Source organism: Scyliorhinus torazame, chromosome 11 (assembly GCF_047496885.1).
Source record: "Scyliorhinus torazame isolate Kashiwa2021f chromosome 11, sScyTor2.1, whole genome shotgun sequence".
NCBI classification, from domain to species: Eukaryota; Metazoa; Chordata; class Chondrichthyes; order Carcharhiniformes; family Scyliorhinidae; genus Scyliorhinus; species Scyliorhinus torazame.
In genome coordinates, this window is record NC_092717.1 from 201,511,848 (window position 1) to 201,532,628 (window position 20,781).

Here is a 20,781-nt window from a genome sequence, read left to right on the forward strand (position 1 = left end):
ACAGGTTCTCCCTGATATGACGCTCAGAACGTTTTAGGAATGGGCGACATGGTTGCGCAGTGGGTAGCACTACTGCCTCACGGCACCGGGTTCAGTCCCAGTCCCGGGTCATTGTCCATGTAGAGTTTGCACATTCTTCCCGTGTCTGTGTGGGTTTCCTCCCACAAGTCCCGAGGTAATTTGGACATTCTGAGTTCTCCCTCAGTGTACCCAAACAGGTGCTGGAATGTGGCGACGAGGGGATTTTCAGAGTAACATCATTGCAGTGTTAATGTAAGCCTACCTGTGACAATAAAGATTATTAATTAATTAATAAACCCTTCCGACGCCCATATCGGGGGCGGCGCGGTTTGAGGCCGGTTTTTGAGTCTCCGCCCCCTCCAAAATGGCACCATCGCGCCGCGCGCTGTTGCAACATCGTCAGTGCGTCATTGGCAGGCCCTCCCATGATGCTCTGCCCCCGATGGCCCGAGTTCCCGACCATGCGGCTGACGTGTGGTCTGAGCATTCGGGAACCCAGCGTGTTGGCTGTGGACTATGTCCAGCGCCGCCACACTTGGCTGGGATCTGAGCTGCTGGCTGGGGGGGTCTTCCGTGAGGTATGGGGGGACTGGTGGGGGGTGGCCAGGGTGTGGCCTGTGGGGTCGCATATGGCTGGTCGGGTCCGCGCACAGCTAGCGCCATGTTGTACGGCGTGACTGCTACAGGTCGTCGCCGTGTGCATCCGCAGCCAGTAACCCAGCTGTGTTCGACGTGGGAGCCAGGAGTTTTAACCGGCACCCCTGCTAGCCTCTCATTGGTCCCAGAATCGGTGAGGGCTCGGCGCTGATTTTGGCATCATCAAACGCACTTAGCCGCTGAAACGGAGAATCCAGCACACCTATTTTTGAATCTCTCTGAAGAAATAGGTAGCACTAGATGAAAGTTATTAATCTTTAGGACTCCTGGTCTCAGCTGAATCCTATCAGACATTTTACCACTTTGATACCTGACATGAATGATTTTGATCTTTCCCATCACAGTCCCCTCAATGCTCGACAGGTACAAATCTTGGTAATGTGCTCGTAAATCTATGCTACTCCATTTCCATTGTTTTTATATTTTTTCTAATAATGGGATAACAAAAACACTCCAGCCACAGCTGAGCTCATGCGACACAAGCCCTGCAGCAAGTGATACTTTGGGAAGACACTATGATCTTTGAAGACCAGTTAACAGTTGTCTCTGAGTCAGACGTTTTTGGTTTCCAGAAATTTGAGCAGAAAATCGAGACTGACACTCGCATGCACACTGAGAGGATAATAATAATTGCTTATTGTCACAAGTAGGCTTCAATGAAGTTACTGTGAAAAGACCCTAGTCGCCACATTCCAGCACCTGGAACAGGAACTGAACCCACACTACTGGTCTTGTTCTGCATTACAAGCCAGCTGTCGTAGCCCACTGTGCTACGCATTGTCAGACTTGTCACCTTTGGGGCCAGGCGTTCAGGCCTATCAAGCAATCGGTGAGACTAGAAGCTCACAAAAGACCATAAAAGCTTAGGAGCAGAAGTCGGCCATTTGCCCATTGAGTCTCCTCCACCACTTAATGAGATCATGGCTAATCTGATTGTTCTGTTCCTCTTGTCCCTGTTTGCTCTGCTCCTCTCTCCCCGCTGCTGCTCCTCTCTCCCCGCTGCTGCTCCTCTCTCCCCGCTGCTGTTCCTCTCCCTCCGCTGCTGCTCCTCTCTCCCCGCTGCTGCTCCACTCGCTCCGCTGCTGCTCCTCTCTCCCCGCTCCTGCTCCTCTCTCCCCGCTCCTGCTCCTCTCTCCCCGCTGCTGCTCCTCTCTCCCCGCTGCTGTTCCTCTCCCCCCGCTGCAGCTCCTCTCTCCCCGCTGCTGCTCCACTCTCCCCGCTCCTGCTCCTCTCTCCCCGCTGCTGCTCCTCTCGCCCCGCTGCTGTTCCTCTCTCCCAGCTGCTCCTCTCGCTCTGCTGCTGCTCCTCTCTCCCCGCTGCTGCTCCTCTCTCCCCGCTCCTGCTCCTCTCTCCCCGCTCCTGCTCCTCTCTCCCCGCTCCTGCTCCTCTCTCCCCGCTGCTGTTCCTCTCTCCCAGCTGCTCCTCTCGCTCTGCTGCTGCTCCACTCGCTCCGCTGCTGCTCCTCTCTCCCCGCTGCTGCTCCTCTCTCCCCGCTCCTGCTCCTCTCTCCCCGCTCCTGCTCCTCTCTCCCTGCTCCTGCTCCTCTCTCCCCGCTGCTGCTCCTCTCTCCCCGCTGCTGCTCCTCTCCCCCCGCTGCTGCTCCTTTCGCCCCGCTGCTGCTCCTCTCTCCCCGCTGCTGCTCCTCTCTCCCCGCTCCTGCTCCTCTCTCCCCGCTGCTGCTCCTCTCTCCCCGCTGCTGTTCCTCTCCCCCCGCTGCAGCTCCTCTCTCCCCGCTGCTGCTCCACTCTCCCCGCTCCTGCTCCTCTCTCCCCGCTGCTGCTCCTCTCGCCCCGCTGCTGTTCCTCTCTCCCAGCTGCTCCTCTCGCTCTGCTGCTGCTCCACTCGCTCCGCTGCTGCTCCTCTCTCCCCGCTGCTGCTCCTCTCTCCCCGCTCCTGCTCCTCTCTCCCCGCTCCTGCTCCTCTCTCCCCGCTCCTGCTCCTCTCTCCCCGCTGCTGCTCCTCTCTCCCCACTGCTGCTCCTCTCCCCCCGCTGCTGCTCCTCTCTCCCCGCTGCTGCTCCTCTCTCCCTGCTCCTGCTCCTCTCTCCCCGCTGCTGCTCCTCTCGCCCCGCTGCTGCTCCTCTCTCCCCGCTCCTGCTCCTCTCTCCCCGCTCCTGCTCCTCTCTCCTCGCTGCTGCTCCTCTCTCCCCGCTGCTGCTCCTCTCTCCCCGCTCCTGCTCCTCTCTCCCCGCTGCTGCTCCTCTCTCCCCGCTGCTGCTCCTTGTAAGGTTTTCGGGCAATTCGGCCCTTTTTGGACTGCCCAAGAATAAAACCCAGAGACTGTAAACTGACTTTTCAGCCAAGAGAACGTAACCAGATTTCCCAGCAGGCTTGGTCCGCTGATTTGTGTTTTGTGCCATTGCTAAAACTGTGTAACAATAAGATTTTTCGTTGTGTCCGTTATAGTACTTTCTGAATAGACTTAGTTTGTGTTAGAGTTTAAGATTTTATTATAATTTCTTCTGTTTGATGATTTTGACCTGGGTTTTGCAATAAACCTTGATTTGCTGATAATTGGAGTCGTTTAAATTCTTCAATCTCTCACCAGCGATCTCTGACCAAGTCATTGTTAAAATATTCCTCACCTTAATTCCGGGTTCAAGAATCTAGGGTCATCTTGAGCGATTCACTCAGGATAGTCAGAGGCTTTTCCTGGATAGTCAGAGGCTTTTCCCCAGGGTAGAGGGGTCAATTACTAGGGGGCATAGGTTTAAGGTGAGAGGGGCAAAGTTTAGAGTAGATGTACGAGGCAAGTTTTTTACGCAGAGGGTAGTGGGTGCCTGGAACTCACTACCGGAGGAGGTAGTGGAGGCAGGGACGATAGGGACATTTAAGGGGCATCTTGACAAATATATGAATAGGATGGGAATAGAAGGATACGGACCCAGGAAGTGTAGAAGATTGTAGTTTAGTCGGGCAGTATGGTCGGCACGGGCTTGGAGGGCCGAAGGGCCTGTTCCTGTGCTGTACATTTCTTTGTTCTTTCTTTGTTTGACAGGCTGCTGGTTAGGTAATAAACAGCAGTGTCCTATTCTCTCTCTTGGGAAAGCTACTCCAGCGAAGTAGGAACCGGGTGGGTGTTGCACCACCGGCAAGAGAGAGAATCACCTGGGCATTGGTAGGGGTCTGGAGATCTGTGTGATATAAGCCTCAGGCTTCCGGTTAGGGATAAACGGCAGGCTTGATTCAGTGCTCTCTTCAGTGGAGGTGTCCCAGTGCGGCATCCCCTGGCCTCTGAAGTTTCAGTGCCAGCTGGAGAGAGACACACACAGATACTCAAACCCCAGATATCGGCCCAGTAGTGGAGTAGCAGAGATGGCACCCTCTACAATGGCGACCGCGGCAGGACCCCGGTGGTTTGGAGTATGTGACTTGGCAGAGGGGGTGAGGGAACGAAGTAAAATGGAGGAGAGAATCTCCTCGTATTTGTGGCAAAAGGTCAACCTCACCAAACCTTGGGTCTCAGAACTAATCAATGCGGAGCAACCGGTAATGGCAGCGGCTGCATGGACAGAAAGTAAGGCGCACAAAAAGCACTTGGAGAAGGCAGTTTGGCTGGTTTGCCTGTCTCAGCAGGTAGTCAACACAGAGCAAAGGATCGAAGAGTTAGAGCAGGAGGCTAGCGCAGCGGAACGACTGCGGGAGGAATTGGCAGAAATGAAACAGGAAAGCGAGTCTAACCGGTGTGAGAAGGACTATCTCCACTGCCAGATAGTGGAGGGTAAAGAAAAGGAACGGAGGCTCCAGGAACTCTATGCTCGGAGTACAGAGCAGTGTAGGAAGCTGGAGGGGAAGTTCCGGGACATCCAGGCAGCGTACCGAGTGGCTCGCGAGGAAGTAGGGGACTGTGCCCACGGGCCGTGCCAGGCACGAATAACGGAGTTGGAGGAGACCTTGTCCAGGTTCAGGGGACAGATACACCTGGTAGGTCCGGGGGGGTTCCCTAGGGGCAAGGTGCTCCTCGCAGCGGATGATTCCCCAAAGGCCAAGGGGAATAGACCGCCTCCTGAGGCACCGGGATTGTGTCCGGGCCGGCAGGGGGGGATCGGACTGCACGTTCAGGGGCAAGTCCAAGGGGGGTCGGCAGGGTACCCCCAGCTGGCGGCGTGTCCGCCTGGTTTCGTATGTGGGTCCCCATGGGATGGGGACAGACCGCTGCCTGGGATGCCGGTGATGGGGCCGGGTCAGCAGGTAGGGTTTGGACCGCCCGGTCAGGGGCAGGTCCAAGGGGGGTCAGTGGTGTATCCCCAGATAGCGGCGTCTCCTATATGGGTAGTTAGCCCGGGGACAGGGGGGCTACCCAACGGGGCAGGAGAGCTGGACAGTGGGGAGGAGGAGCAGGAACCCCAGGTAGGGCGGATGTGCCCTGTCAGACAAAGAAGGTATGGTCCCCCGGCGGGGCTGGCGAATAGGGGACCGGTTGAGGGCGACATTATCATTCCTCATGGGGCATCCGCGCTCAGGGGGATGGTGGCCCACGTTCCCAGGCTAACTCCAAAGGGGGATCCGTCGCTTCATTTTATGGAGGTGGAACAGGCGGCCAGCATTAATGACTGCGACGAGGGGGAGCAAATAAGGATGCTCCTGATGACCCTAGATGCACAGCTATGCAGGACAGTGACCTCTGGGAATGGGGGAAGACCTGACACTTGGGCGGCAGCACAGACTGCTGTTCTGGAGGCGATGGGCTTGAATCTGGGGAGCCCTTTCATGAGGGTGGGGGAAACCAAGCAGCAACCAGGGGAATCTCCCACCATGTTCGCAGACAGGCTGTGGACTGTCTATATGGAGGCATGCGGGGTTCTCACGGATAGACGGAATTTAGGGGAAAGAACCGCCCACTGGCTGAAGACCCTAGTTGCCAACTGTCTCCCTAACGTTAGGGCAAAAGCCGAACACTGGTTCGACCCGCAGACCCCGGCCCTTAATGAGGAAGAGGTCCTTAGAAAACTCACCCTTGCATATCGCAACGGGGAGAGGAGAGAGGAAAAGCCCCATAAGGGTCAGGTGCATGGAATCACACCAGCACCCCCTAAGAGCGAGTGGAAGCATGAGGGCTCCCGGACCTCCGACAAGAGACCGGTATGCTACGGGTGTGGAAAGACCGGGCATTTCAAGAGGGAGTGTGAGAACCCTAGCAAGCAGGAGAGGGCTCCCGCAGTAGAGAGTCAGACCCCGGCGGTAGGAGCAGCTGCCCCTGGAACCATCGAGATAAGTAAAATTTTAGCCCTTTTGCAAGGCTCAGGACAGGTGGCAATGGCAACGGGCCAGGGCCTGCCCGCACCCACACCACAAGAACCCGTATGACTACCCAGGGAGCAGCCTCAGGAAAAAGGGAGCGCAGGGGTAGTTCTAGCCCCAGACCCTGGTCCGGTCCAGGTGCAGGGTCCCATTCTGGAGGCTTCCTCAGCGGCTATTTGCAGTTTAAATCCCTTAAGGTGGGACCCATGCGAACGCCACATCAGTCAATTTAAATTGTTCCACCCCATAAGGGCAAGAAAGAGCAAGGTGGGGGGAAGACTGGGGGTGGTAGTGGAGAAACCCCCCGTAGAATTAACGACGGTGGGGGAGGTCCCTGACTCCACGGTCACACAACCGGTGACAAGGTGCTGTCCCGAAGGGGCAGTCCCAAAGAAACCGACCGTGCTGCAAGCACCCAGCCCAGGGACAGTAACGATTCCCAAGCCCTTACCTGTGGGTCAGGTGGCCTGCCTTAGTATAGAGGCTAAGGAGGCGGAGGAAGTGGAGGTATCACCTTGGGCTTGGGAACCAGTCAGGGGACGAAGGAGCAATCGGGTCTCCAAGCCCCCTCTAAGATGGTCCCCATCACACCTCCCTAGAACCCGGTCCCGCAGTAAGGGGGCCCGAGTAGAAGGGAGCGCTGAGGGGTCACCGAACCCTGTTGGGGAAGGAGAGGCAAGGGGCAGCCCGAACCCCCGGGAGGGGACGGTCTGGCCCGAGCCGTTGGACCAAACAGGTGAACTGCCCCAGTTTAGCGGGGCCCAGTTTTAATTTGGCCACCCGGAGACGGGTGGCATTGTATATATCATTTTCCCCCTGCTAGTTCTAATTAGTGTGTAGTGGTGTGTGGGTATTTAGGATCGTGGGATCACAGAAGCGCCTAGTGCAATGGTATAATGATGGAGCAGCAGGCACTAGGACCCTGGTGGAGCCGGGCTGTGGACACAGAACCACAGACAGGCTGCGGCAACTTCAAAGCGGGAGCTGCTGCTGCCGCCGGATAGAAGCAGGCACTAGGACCCTGGGGGAGCCAGGCTGTGGACACAGTGCCACAGACAGGCTGCGGCAATTTCATGTTGATTTCACAACTTCAAAGCGGAAGCTGCTGCTGCCGCTGGATAGAACCCATGCACTTTAAGGTAGGTAGGGCTGTAGAGGCAAGGATGTGTTTTGTCTGTTTTACAGATGGGGCACCCGACGATGTGGAGCTTGCTGATGATCTTGGCGATGGTGGGACCGGGAGAACTCCGCAGAGGCGAGACAGAAGAGTCCTTCGACTGACCGGGTTAGGGTGACTGAGGGCAGGCGGGTGTGTTTAACCTGTGAGGGGGACGTTCCTTTGGGGAGATGGTGGTGGCCCAGGAAGCTGAGGCTGGACATGAGGGATCGGTCCTCGGACTGGGAACGCCTGGACGACAACACCTACCGGACCATCACGGGGTCACCGGGTAGGATCACCGTTTGCTGGGATAAGTGGTGGGCTTCTGACCAGGGCATTTATTTGTGTTTATGGGGATCTACCAAGGCATGTCCACAAGGGGCGTTAATCACTTTTGTAAGGTGATGGCAGAACCCAGGGAACGGGGTGAAGTGACCGCACTGGGGAGGGATGTGTAACGCCCAGGGAAGGGATGACTGTAAAAGCTACCGAACTGCTGGTTCAGGTAAAGCGACCCCTGCCCACAGCCCAACCGATCGACCCTCACAACTGTCCGATCACCACCAGGGGGGCCTGAGAATGGTTTAGTGTTTGTCCCCACAAAGAAAATGTTGTACAAAGGGGTACATTATGCTGTCGCCTCAGTTGGACTAAACCTCTCAGCTGCAGGTATCGACGACGGAGGAAAAATGAAGAGCCTTCAACGGGAAGAAGCGAAGTGCAGCCCACAAAAGAGAAGCCGTCGTGTAATAAATAGAGTCACATGTAAATAATTGTATGGATTCGCGGGTTTCAGTTACTTGATTGTGATATATGTACAGGCACCCTTACGTTTGGGGTTCCGGTGAAATGTGTGTATGTTACTGTGTGTTTGAATTAAGTATGGTCTTGTCTTTCCCTTTCAATGAAATTAGGGGTAGCCTAGATTAAGGGAACTGTCTTGGGACTTGTAGTTTCGCATGTTGTTGAGGGGGGGCCTACGGTCCACACAAAAGGAAATAATTGCCCTTCACCTGTGTCGATACGGTCCAAGCAGGTAGGGACGTATCGAAGGGGCATCTGTAAGGTTTTCGGGCAATTCGGCCCTTTTTGGACTGCCCAAGAATAAAACCCAGAGACTGTAAACTGACTTTTCAGCCAAGAGAACGTAACCAGATTTCCCAGCAGGCTTGGTCCGCTGAGCTGAGTAGGGGCATAGGTATTTACAAACCCCCCCCTAGGAGCTACAAGGAAGAAGGAGCCAGACAACGAGATAAGATCAAAACACAGACAAAGGGGCACGGGAATACACAGGGGGCCTGCCTGCAAGCAGGACAATGGGATGGTCATAGCCCCATGCAGATGTAAATGACCTGGCCTCCACCAGAGCAGAATCCAATTAACACCCCATCAACATAGCAAGGTGAGAATAGCAGCCATCTCCGGAGCAGCTGGAAGACGTTTGAAAATCTTCACAAGAGAGCTTAACCTTGTTATCCTAAAAAACAGACTGTCTGGGCTCAGTATATTGCGCTGGAAAAGCCCCTTGAAGATAAGCGGTAGAAAAAACCAAGTTGGAGGCGGACCTGGGGGAGGTACTCCAATCTTGACAGAAGCCACCGGCAGGAACTCACTGGGAGGAGGGGGCGGAGTCGGCACCAAATTCAAATCGCGGCAGGTCTGCCTGGCTGGAAGGAGCGGACCTGCGAGGAAAACCCGGAAGCAAACAGCTCTGACCGGCTCAAAGGGGGCGGGACCAGCGGGAACTTTAAACTTGGACTGATACAACGCAAAGGAGGAGGAAAACCCGGAAGTCGACAGCTCTGACCGGCTCAAAGGGGGCGGGACCAGCGGGAACTTTAAACCTTACCAATTCAATGCAAAAGGGGCTGGCCGAACACAGGAAAGGGCCAGGTAAAACGAATATAAAAGGGGCTGTGTTTCGATTGAGGGTCTCTTGGCTTGACCTCTCCACCTTCGACTTGACCTCTCGCAGCCTGTGACTGTAAGTACCCTGCAGCAGCTTGCGAAACTCCCTTGACTTTGATAGTGGTTGAGGCTTTGGGGAAGGGGACTTGATTTGTGTTTTGTGCCATTGCTAAAACTGTGTAACAATAAGATTTTTCGTTGTGTCCGTTATAGTACTTTCTGAATAGACTTAGTTTGTGTTAGAGTTTAAGATTTTATTATAATTTCTTCTGTTTGATGATTTTGACCTGGGTTTTGCAATAAACCTTGATTTGCTGATAATTGGAGTCGTTTAAATTCTTCAATCTCTCACCAGCGATCTCTGACCAAGTCATTGTTAAAATATTCCTCACCTTAATTCCGGGTTCAAGAATCTAGGGTCATCTTGAGCGATTCACTCAGGACAGGCTGCTGGTTAGGTAATAAACAGCAGTGTCCTATTCTCTCTCTTGGGAAAGCTACTCCAGCGAAGTAGGAACCGGGTGGGTGTTGCACCACCGGCAAGAGAGAGAATCACCTGGGCATTGGTAGGGGTCTGGAGATCTGTGTGATATAAGCCTCAGGCTTCCGGTTAGGGATAAACGGCAGGCTTGATTCAGTGCTCTCTTCAGTGGAGGTGTCCCAGTGCGGCATCCCCTGGCCTCTGAAGTTTCAGTGCCAGCTGGAGAGAGACACACACAGATACTCAAACCCCAGATATCGGCCCAGTAGTGGAGTAGCAGAGATGGCACCCTCTACATCCTCTCTCCTCGCTGCTGCTCCTCTCTCCCCGCTGCTGCTCCTCTCTCCCCGCTGCTGCTCCTCTCTCCCCGCTGCTGCTCCTCTCTCCCCGCTCCTGCTCCTCTCTCCCCGCTGCTGCTCCTCTCTCCCCGCTCCTGCTCCTCTCTCCTCGCTGCTGCTCCTCTCTCCCCGCTGCTGCTCCTCTCTCCCCGCTGCTGCTCCTCTCGCCCCGCTGCTGCTCCTCTCGCCCCGCTGCTGCTCCTCTCTCCCCGCTCCTGCTCATCTGTCCCCGCTGCTGCTCCTCTCGCCCCGCTGCTGCTCCTCTCCCCCCGCTGCTGCTCCTCTCTCCCCGCTGCTGCTCCTCTCTCCCCGCTGCTGCTCCTCTCGCCCCGCTGCTGCTCCTCTCTCCCCGCTGCTGCTCCTCTCCCCCCGCTGCTGCTCCTCTCTCCCCGCTGCTGCTCCTCTCTCCCCGCTGCTGCTCCTCTCGCCCCGCTGCTGCTCCTCTCTCCCCGCTGCTGCTCCTCTCTCCTCGCTGCTGCTCCTCTCTCCCCGCTGCTGCTCCTCTCCCCCTGCTGCTGCTCCTCTCTCCCCGCTGCTGCTCCTCTCTCCCCGCTGGCGGGCCTACCCCCGCCGATTCTCCGGCACGCGATGGGCTGAAGTCCCACTGCTGGAACGTCTGTCCCGCTAGCGTGGGATTAAACCACCTTTTGAACGGTCGGTCAAGGCGGCACGGGCGGGCTCCGAGGTCCTGGGGGGGGCGCGGGGCGATCTGTCCCAGGGGGGTGCCCCCACGGTGGCCTGGCTCACGATCGGGGCCCACCGATCTGCGGGCGGGCCTGTGCCGTGGGGGCATTCTTTTTCTTCTGCCTTCGCCATGGTCTTCACCATGGTGGAGGCGGAAGAAAGCCCCCCTCCCCTGCGCATGCGCGGACCCGCGTCGCCCGGCGAAGACCTTTCGGTCCCGGCTGGCGTGGCGCCAAAGGCCTTTCCCGCCAGCCGGTGGAGCGGAAACATCTCCGGCGCGGGCCTGGCCCCTCAAGGTGAGGGTTTGGCGCCTAAAGGTGTGGAGACTTCCGCATCTTTGGGGCGGCCCGACGCCGGAGTGGTTCCCACCACTCCATCACGCCGGGACCCCCCGCCCCGCCGGGTAAGGGAGAATCCCGCCCCTGATGTTGGAACAAAAACCTTAGTAAAATATATGAATTATTGGCTAATTCACTTATGTTGGGACTCTGATGTCTGTGGGACTGGAAGTGACCGCGCACTTGCCCAAGGTGTCATAACAGTACGAAAAGGCTATGTACACAGATCCTGGCAGGGACTACCACAACTTGCTCACACTCAGGCAGGGAAGCTTATACTCCAGCTCACGGGATGCCTTATCGGCATGGACCCATGGGGGTTACAACAGATAATAATTGTGTTCAAGAGACCATCTTTTCCTTCGTCCTGTGTATGAGATCGCCAACAGACAAATGAATCACTGCAGCTTCCTGCATTTCTCATTGACTTGCAGAAGCCTAAGCCTGAAGATGCATATGTTTTTATCAAGATAATTTTGCAAACTTGTGCTCCGTTGATGGGTGGTCTTGTGGAATAGTTCGCGTCCCTGACTCTGAATCAGAAGCTCCAATTTCAAGTTCCATCTCAGGATTCGGATAACAAAACAGACTGACTATCAACCTTCCAACAGATACCAAATAGCAGGCAGTAAGAGTCCTGGTCAGCCATGTGATGGGAAGAAAGTTGGAGTCTCTACCATCATTATCCATAGCTTCAAACTGCAACGTGCATGCAAAAATGCAAGTAGCCACAGCAACTCAAATTCCCTGAGTAATCTGTAGCACACAGATTGCACTGATGTTTAAAAGATTATGGGTAACACATGCCTGCATTTTCAATATTTGTTGTCAGTGAACAGGGCTGCCTGTTAGAAGTAATTGTAAAATTACCCTTTAATCTTAACAGCAATCAGCATAATATTTAATAAATATTAATAAAATAAATCTAACTTGATCTGTCATGGCAATGCATGAATGGAAAGTCAAGTGTTGCCCTCAGACTGCAGAATAATTGGAACAAGGCATGCAGACGTAATTTAGTCTTCATTTTAAATCTCTCGTTTTGTGTTTATTTTATAATTCCATTATAAATTCCCAAATCCATAAGACATAGGAGCAGAACTAGGCCATTCGGCCCATTGAGTCTGTTCTGTCATTCAATCATGGTTGATATTTTTCTCATCCCCATTCTCTTGCCTTCTCCCCATAAACCCTGATCCCCTTATTGATCAAGAACCTATCTATCTCTGTCTGAAAGACACTCAGTGATTTGGCCTCCACAGCCTTCTGCAGCAAAGAGTTCCACAGATTCACAAACCACTAGCTGAAGAAATTCCTCCTCATCACTGTTTTAAATGATTGCCCCTTTAGTCTGAGATTGTGTCCTCTGCTTCTAGTTTTTCCTACAAGTGGAAACATCCTCTCCACGTCCACTCTATCCAGGCCTCACAGTATCCTGTAAGTTTCAACAAGGTCCCCCTTAATCCTTCTAAACATCAACGAGTACAGACCCAGAGTCCTCAACCGTTCCTCATACGACAAGCTCTTCATTCCAGGGATCATTCTTGTGAACCTCCTCTGGACCCTTTCCAAGGCCAGAATGTCCTTCCTTAGATACGGAGCACAAAACTGTTCACAATGCTCCAAATGGGGTCTGACCAGAGCCTTATACAGCCTCAGAAGTACATCCCTGGTCTTGTATTTTAGCCCTCTCGACAAGAATGCTAAAATTGCATTTGCCTTCCTAACTGTCGACTGAACCGGCACGTTAACCTTAAGAGAATCGTGAACAAGGACTCCCAAGTCCTTTTGTGCTTCTGACTTCCTAAGCATCTCCTCATTTGGAAAATAGTCTATGCCTCCATTTCTTCTTCCGAAGTGCATTACTTTCCACTTTTCCACATTGTATTCGATCTGCCACTTCTTTGCCCACTCTCCTAACCAGTCCAAGTCCTTCTGCAGCCCACCTGCTTCCTCAATACTTCCTGTCCCTCTGCAGATCTTTGTATCATCTGCAAATTTAGCAACAGTGCCTTCAGTTCCTTCTTCCAGATCATTAATGTATCTTGTGAAAAGTTGTGGTCCCAGCACAGACCGCTGAGGCACACCACTAGTCAGCGGCTGCCATCCTAAAAAAGACCCCTTTATCCCCACTCTCTGCCTTCTGCCAGTCAGCCAATTCTCTATCCATGCCAGGATCGTACCCTTAACACCATGGGCTCTTAACGTATTTAACAGTCTCCTTTGCAGAACCTTCTCAAAGGCCTTCTGAAAGTTAAAAAGAAATCCAAACGGGGATTCTAATTACCTTTTTTTAGGGATCCAAAACTTTTATATGACTGCTGTGAAAAAGTACAGTTCATGAATTTTCTGTTGAAAACAAAGTTTTGCAATGTGTCTGAAAAAGATGCTTTAGGAATTTTTCAACTTTTAATGATGATGAATTGTTCTGAGAGGCTGTACTTGCAAATTATATGGTGCAGCCTAGTTACTGCTAAAGTTGTATAATTGGAATTAGATAAACGTCTCTCTGATGAATTTATCTCAGAGTTTTCTCCCATCAGCTGTCTATGATCCTACTGCATCATCTTTACAGCAGCTCTCTCTGTCACGGGCAACTCAGCTACAGATTCTGTCTCCATGTGAGGAATCTGAATTTTCGAGCTAACCTGAAGATCAAATTGTGGAAGGCGCAGCAGGGAACCGCAATTTGTGATACGGCATTGGGGGAACACTGGAGGGGGCTCCCTGAACTCAATAGGAACCTAAATCACTCCTTTAACACATCATTGGCCTGAGCCATTTTAGTTTTGAATGTGGGCGTGTGCCCTGTGAGAGATGTCTTTCATCTCACCCATGGGCATTCTCTTTGATGTCCATGTGGTAATACCAGGTATTGCAGAACCTGAGAGGTGGATGCCCATTGGCTAGACCTAGGAGTCTACCATTGGTTAACATACATAGCTCCGCACTGAGAGGCGGGGTATAAGAACCAATGCCGTCCCAGCAGCCTTCACTTTCTGTATCGAAGCTGCTGGGTACAGTTCTAGCTGATTAAAGCCGATTAGTTATGACTCACCTTGTCTCGAGATTAATTGATTGTGCATCAGTCCATAAGCACACTTGGACAAACATTACATTCAAGAAAGCAGTCAATGCCTTTTCCTTCATTCTACCTGTGCCATGTGCAAAGCCGCTTAAACTGATAAAAAAATAAATGAATAATTCCGGCTCCCTGCATGCTGGACATTGAATTGCAAAAACATGTACTTGTTGTTGCACACTAATTGAAAATTAAGGCAGTGAAGTCTCTTTCACTTGACATTATTATGTGTGTTGACAATAGGGCTTGAATGGTCTTAAGAGTCCAATCTGGAGCCCCAAGCACTCATAGTAACCCAGTGATTCAATAAAAATTAATGGCCCGCTCACTGAATTATTTTTACCCTGTCAGATTTAATGAACTAAGCCTCCCTGGAAAATATGACATTAAATACTTGTATTATGCAAGACTGGACAGCAAGTTAACTGACCTTGATGAAGTCGCCTGTTACTCCTAAAGATAAACAATTGGCAATGAATTAGGTGTAATAATGACATGTCAGGGCCTAACCATACATTTCAGCAAAACATCCCATGCAAAATACAGTCTTGGGAGAGGACTATAAGGGAAGATTGGAGCCTGTAAAATGCTCGGTAACATTTTCACATGAGGGGTTATAATTACTCGAGGGAGGTGGGGAGGTGGAGCTATCTCAGAATCACCCATCAGCAGAGGAAGCCCCAAATCCTCAGAACTATAGTCTAAATGACAAAGTTACAGTTGACAATCATGAAAATCTCCATGAATATTAACGCCTTAAGTTTCTACCAACAGAATAATAAAAGCTTTATGATTCCAGAAGCAGCTTCCTCTGCTGTTGGCCTGTATATGTTGTATAAATTAGGTGAGCAGACAGGATGCATGTTCCAATGTTGCTATGTTAGGAAATATAATGATATCCTGGCTGAAATCCATCTGTTCCATGACTGCGGATTCACTGGGTATACACATCTTTAACCCTTCTGTATTTCTTGTGGAATTTAAGGAGGAACTTGAATAGGCATAAAACTGGAAGACTCTCTTTGGGTAATTTGTTTGATTCACCACCCTTGCTCACCCAGATAAATCAATTAGTTAATTAATTCCAAAACATTTAAATTTCTGAACTTCTCTCTCTCTTTGGCTCATCTCTTCTCATTCAAAGACTATCTCATTCTCTGACAACAATCTCTGCCCATCTCTCCCTTGCGCACCTTAATTCGCCTTCTTGACAATGCAAAACAAACTAAAGTTATCAAGTTAATTTTAATCTAAACCACTCAGTGTGAAACTGATGGAATTAAATTAGTGACTCCTTTTACGGTCTGCCTGATATTATTTTCCACTGACTCGGTGCTGTCACATTAATGCCGTATGAATGCATGAACTAAATTTAAATTTATGGCCTATAAACCCGAAATGTCTACATTCCTGCAAAGCAAAATAGAGTTGAAAGGTCAAGTTACGTTTACTCTTTCTGGCAATGGACATAACACTGCAAATACCTTGAGTTATCGCCATGTCTGGGCATGATGTCAGTAAGTAATTAAAATGCAAACAGGTTTCTGATAAGGAGATTCAATAAGGCATATTCTTCTCAAACAGGGACAGAAACATCTGGATCAATGAAGGAATAAAAACCCTGCTTAAGAAACACCAGTAGGTAAAGATGTGGATTGGCCCCAACCTCTCTGTAACAATATGGACATTGTCTGAGAGATAAGGGGTTAACAATTTCATGTAAATAGATCTCGCCACCAGATGGTGATCAAGGGCAGTCACATATATATCATGTGACAGCCCGTGACACGGGGAGAAGGTGTTTAGGCGTCAGAGAGAGTAGTTGTATATTTGAGAGTTCTGTGGTTAGAGTTATAGCATAGTTATTTTCACAACGTTGTACTTAGGAACACGTTCAAATCTAGTTTAAAGTGGTGTTAATAACATCACTTGATGTTCTTTGTTAAAAACTATACATTCAAAACATCGAGACAAAGAAAACCGAGAACTTCACCTGGGGCAGGATTCTCCCGCAATTGGAGGGATGGCCTGACGCCGGCGCCAAGAACGGCGCGAACCACTCCGGCATCGGGCCAACGGGAAGTTGCGGAATCCTCCTCACTTCCGGGGGCTAGGCCAGTGCCGGAAAGGTTGGCGCATGCGCAGAACCGTCGACGTAGTTCCGCGCATGCGCAGACTGGCCGGCATGTTCCTGCGCATGCGCAGGGGGGTTCTTCTCCGCGCCATCCATGGCGGAGCCCTACAGAGGCCAGCGGCGAAGGAAGGAGTGCCCCCACGGTACAGACCCGCCCGCAGATCGGTGGGCCCCGATCGCGGGCCAGGCCACCGTGCCCCCCCCGGGCCGGATTCCCCTGCGCCCCCCGAGGACTCCATTAGAGGGCCTACCAGCCAGGTCCATTTCACGCCGGCGGGACTGGCCAGGAACTGACGGCCGCTTGGCCCATCAGGGTCTGGAGAGTTGCCGGGGGTGGGGGGGGGGTGCTGTCAATGGCCCCCGACTGGCGCGGCGTAAACCCCACCCTGCCCGAAAACCGCTGCCGAAGAATAGGGCAGCCGCCTTCGGAGCAGCGGGGCAGGATTCACGCCGCCCCCCGGGATTCTCCGACCCGCCATGGGGTCGGAGAATCCCGCCCATGGTATCAGGGGTGGTTTCTAAGGTATACTAGAAAGGTTTAGTGAAAAAAAAATCTCTGTGAAAAAAAAGATTGCTCAGCCAATATAAGGTAATGTTAGAAGATGCTATTAGTATGTGTCATGCAAACGAATTTGCTAAAAATCAATATTCTGAGATGTTGGTCTGTGAAAGTGGCGTGAAAATGAACAACGTGGCTGACGCTATTGATGCTGTAGCGCAGATGAAAAAACAGCACACTCCAGACGATGTCCATTTTGCGCATGATGTTACGAGTGTCATGACGTGCCAACATTGTAGCCATGCACACCCAGGAAACAATTGCCCAACCTTTGGTAAAACTTGTGCGACATGTCACAGACTCAATCATTTTGCTTCGCAGTGTCGAACGGGAACTACATGCCAACAATATAAAAAGAGGAGCACATAGAATCATCAAATTTACAGCGGAGGAGGCCATTTGGCCCATCGAGTCTGCACTTAAGCCTACTCCTGCACCCTATCTCCGCAACTCAGTAACCCCACCCAAACCTTTGGACATTAAGGGCAATTTAGCAGGACCAATCCACCTAACCTGCACTTCTTTGGACAGTGGGAGGAAACCTACGCAGACATGGGGAGAAAATGCAAACTCCAGACAGACAGCAGCCCGAGGCTGGAATTGAACCTGGGACCCTGGAGCTGTGAGGCAGCAGTGCTAACCACTGTGTCACCGTATCACCTGACTAAAGTTACTAAAGACAGAGCTGTGCATGAAGTAATTTCAAATAAAGGTGAAATTAAAACGACCAAACCCGAGTCTGTCCAAAATGAATACGATCTAGAAGACACTTTCTTTGTCGGCATTGTGGAAAAAATAAATAAGGTTCCACAGGCAATTTCCGAAGAGGACAATTCAAAGCCAATCGCAATTGTTCACAATCAAGATGACTGGACAATTTCATTGAAGATTAATGGAACTTATATCCAGATCAAACTGGATACCGGTGCTCTTGCTAATTTGATCAATCAATTGGATTTAGCCAAATTGAAAACACAGCCTCAAATTGATGACAATGATTGTCAGTTAAGAGACTATAGTGGCAATGTCATTACTATGATGGGAACGTCACAGTCCACGTCAAAGATATGAAGATGCCTATCAAGGTTGAGATTGTGGGATCGAAGGGTTTTTCTTTGTTAGGTGTACAGGCATGTGAGCTACTGCAGCTGGTGAAGCGAATTCACAGTTCAGACAAAATCTCCGCCAATGCAAAAATCCCAGTAGATGCCATAATTGACAAGTTTACATATGTGTTTCCAGGAATGAGTACGTTACCATTTAAGTACCAAATACAGCTTAAGTAGAATGCCAAGCCGGCTATTCATCCACCAAGGAGGGTACCAGCTCCCATGAGGTAACGCCTGAAACTGAAACTTAACCGCATGCAGCAGCTGGGGATCACCACAAAAGTGATAGAACCCACTGACTGGATTAGTTCAATGGTATGCATCAAGAAACCAAATGGCGACCTTAGAATCTGCATAGATCCAAAGATCTCAACCAAAATATAAAGAAGGAACATTACCCTATTCCCAAACGTGAAGAGATCACAAGTGAAATGGCATATGCCAGAATATTTACAAAACTAGGTGCCTCTGGAGGATTTTGGCAACTGAAACTTGATGACGCCAGCAGAAAGTTATATACTTTCAACACGCCATATGGAAGGTACTGTTTTAATCAAATGCCTTTTTAGCATCAGAGATATTTCATCGAACGATGGAACAAATGTTGGAAGGCATTGAAGGTGTCAGAGTATATGTTGATGATATCACAATATGGTCAGTAAGTCAAGAAGAACATAACGCAAGACTTCTTCAAGTAATGCAACGAATAGAGAAGTTTGGTTTAAAACTCAATCAAACCAAATGTCAATAAAATGTCTTCTCCTAAAGACTAAAAAGCGGTTCTTAGACTGCTAGGCATGGTAAACCTTGTGGGAAAGTTCATTCCGAAAATATCATCAAGAACAACAACTCTGAAACAGCTGATATGAAAAGATGTGGTATTCACATGGACTGCAGAACACGAAAAGGAGTGGTCTGACTTAAAGACAGCACTCACAACAGCACCAGTTCTGTCATTGTTTAATCCTATGAGTGAAACAAAGCTATCAACAGATGCTAGCAACGAGATCATAGGTGCTGTGCTGCTTCAGAGAATATCTGACGGGCAATGGCAACCGATAGCCTATTTATCAAGAGCGATGACACCGACCGAACAGCGCTATGCGCAAATAGAAAAAGAATGATTAGGATTCCTCACTGGAACAGAGAAGTTCCACAACTATGTGTACGGGTTACCTACCTTTACCGTGGAGACAGATCATCGTCCTCTTGTATCAATCATCAAGAAAAACTTGAATGATATGTCACCGTGACTCCAACGTACAACAAAGAACAAAGAACAAAGAAATGTACAGCACAGGAACAGGCCCTTCGGCCCTCCAAGCCCGTGCCGACCATGCTGCCCGACTAAACTACAATCTTCTACACTTCCTGGGTCCGTATCCTTCTATTCCCATCCTATTCATATATTTGTCAAGATGCCCCTTAAATGTCCCTATCGTCCCTGCTTCCACTACCTCCTCCGGTAGCGAGTTCCAGGCACCCACTACCCTCTGCGTAAAAAACTTGCCTCGTACATCTACTCTAAACCTTGCCCCTCTCACCTTAAACCTATGCCCCCTAGTAATTGACCCCTCTACCCTGGGGAAAAGCCTCTGACTATCCACTCTGTCTATGCCCCTCATAATTTTGTATACCTCTATCAGGTCTCCCCTCAACCTCCTTCGTTCCAGTGAGAACAAACCGAGTTTATTCAACCGCTCCTCATAGCTAATGCCCTCCATACCAGGCAACATTCTGGTAAATCTCTTCTGCACCCTCTCTAAAGCCTCCACATCCTTCTGGTAGTGTGGCGACCAGAATTGAACACTATACTCCAAGTGTGGCCTAACTAAGGTTCTATACAGCTGCAACATGACTTGCCAATTCTTATACTCAATGCCCCGGCCAATGAAGGCAAGCATGCCGTATGCCTTCTTGACTACCTTCTCCACCTGTGTTGCCCCTTTCAATGACCTGTGGACCTGTACTCCTCGATCTCTTTGACTTTCAATACTCTTGAGGGTTCTACCATTCACTGTATATTCCCTACCTGCATAAGACCTTCCAAAATGCATTACCTCACATTTGTCCAGATTAAACTCCATCTGCCATCTCTCCGCCCAAGTCTCCAGACAATCTAAATCCTGCTGTATCCTCCGACAGTCCTCATCGCTATCCGCAATTCCACCAACCTTTGTGTCGTCTGTAAACTTACTAATCAGACCAGTTACATTTTCCTCCAAATCATTTATATATACTACAAAGAGCAAAGGTCCCAGCACTGATCCCTGTGGAACACCACTGGTCACAGCCCTCCAATTAGAAAAGCATCCCTCCATTGCTACTCTCTGCCTTCTATGGCCTAGCCAGTTCTGTATCCACCTTGCCAGCTCACCCCTGATCCCGTGTGACTTCACCTTTTGTACTAGTCTACCATGAGGGACCTTGTCAAAGGCCTTACTGAAGTCCATATAGACAACATCTACTGCCCTACCTGCATCAATCATCTTAGTGACCTCCTCGAAAAACTCTATCAAGTTAGTGAGACACGACCTCCCCTTCACAAAACCGTGCTGCCTCTCACTAATACGTCCATTTGCTTCCAAATGGGAGTAGATCCTGTCTCGAAGAATTCTCTCCAGTAATTTCCCTACCACTGAAGTAAGGCTCACCGGCCTGTAGTTCCCTGGATTATCCTTGCTACCCTTCTTAAACAGAGGAACAACATTGGCTATTCTCCAGTCCTCCGGGACATCCCCTGAAGACAGCGAGGATCCAAAGATTTCTGTCAAGGCCTCAGCAATTTCCTCTCCAGCCTCCTTCAGTATTCTGGGGTAGATCCCATCAGGCCCTGGGGACTTATCTACCTTAATATTTTTTAAGACACCCAACACCTCGTCTTTTTGGATCACAATGTGACCCAGGCTATCTACACCCCGTCTCCAGACTCAACATCTACCAATTCCTTCTCTTTGGTGAATACTGATGCAAAGTATTCATTTAGTACCTATGACGTATGATCATAAAACTTTACTGGTGTGACTTTGAGCTTGTCTACACACCGGGTAAAGAGCTTGTTGTAACGGACA

At 50.7% G+C, this 20,781-nt stretch overlaps 1 long non-coding RNA gene across 1 annotated transcript in view; it reads right to left on the reverse strand.

Moving 5' to 3' along the window:
- LOC140386043 (uncharacterized) overlaps positions 1–14,006 on the reverse strand; it is a 64,823-nt gene extending 50,817 nt beyond the window's left edge. The window contains exon 1 of the long non-coding RNA XR_011933555.1: positions 13,885–14,006. This is a non-coding gene — a long non-coding RNA (uncharacterized lncRNA). The remainder of the gene's footprint in view (positions 1–13,884) is intronic.
- Between the last annotated feature and the right edge of the window lie 6,775 nt (positions 14,007–20,781).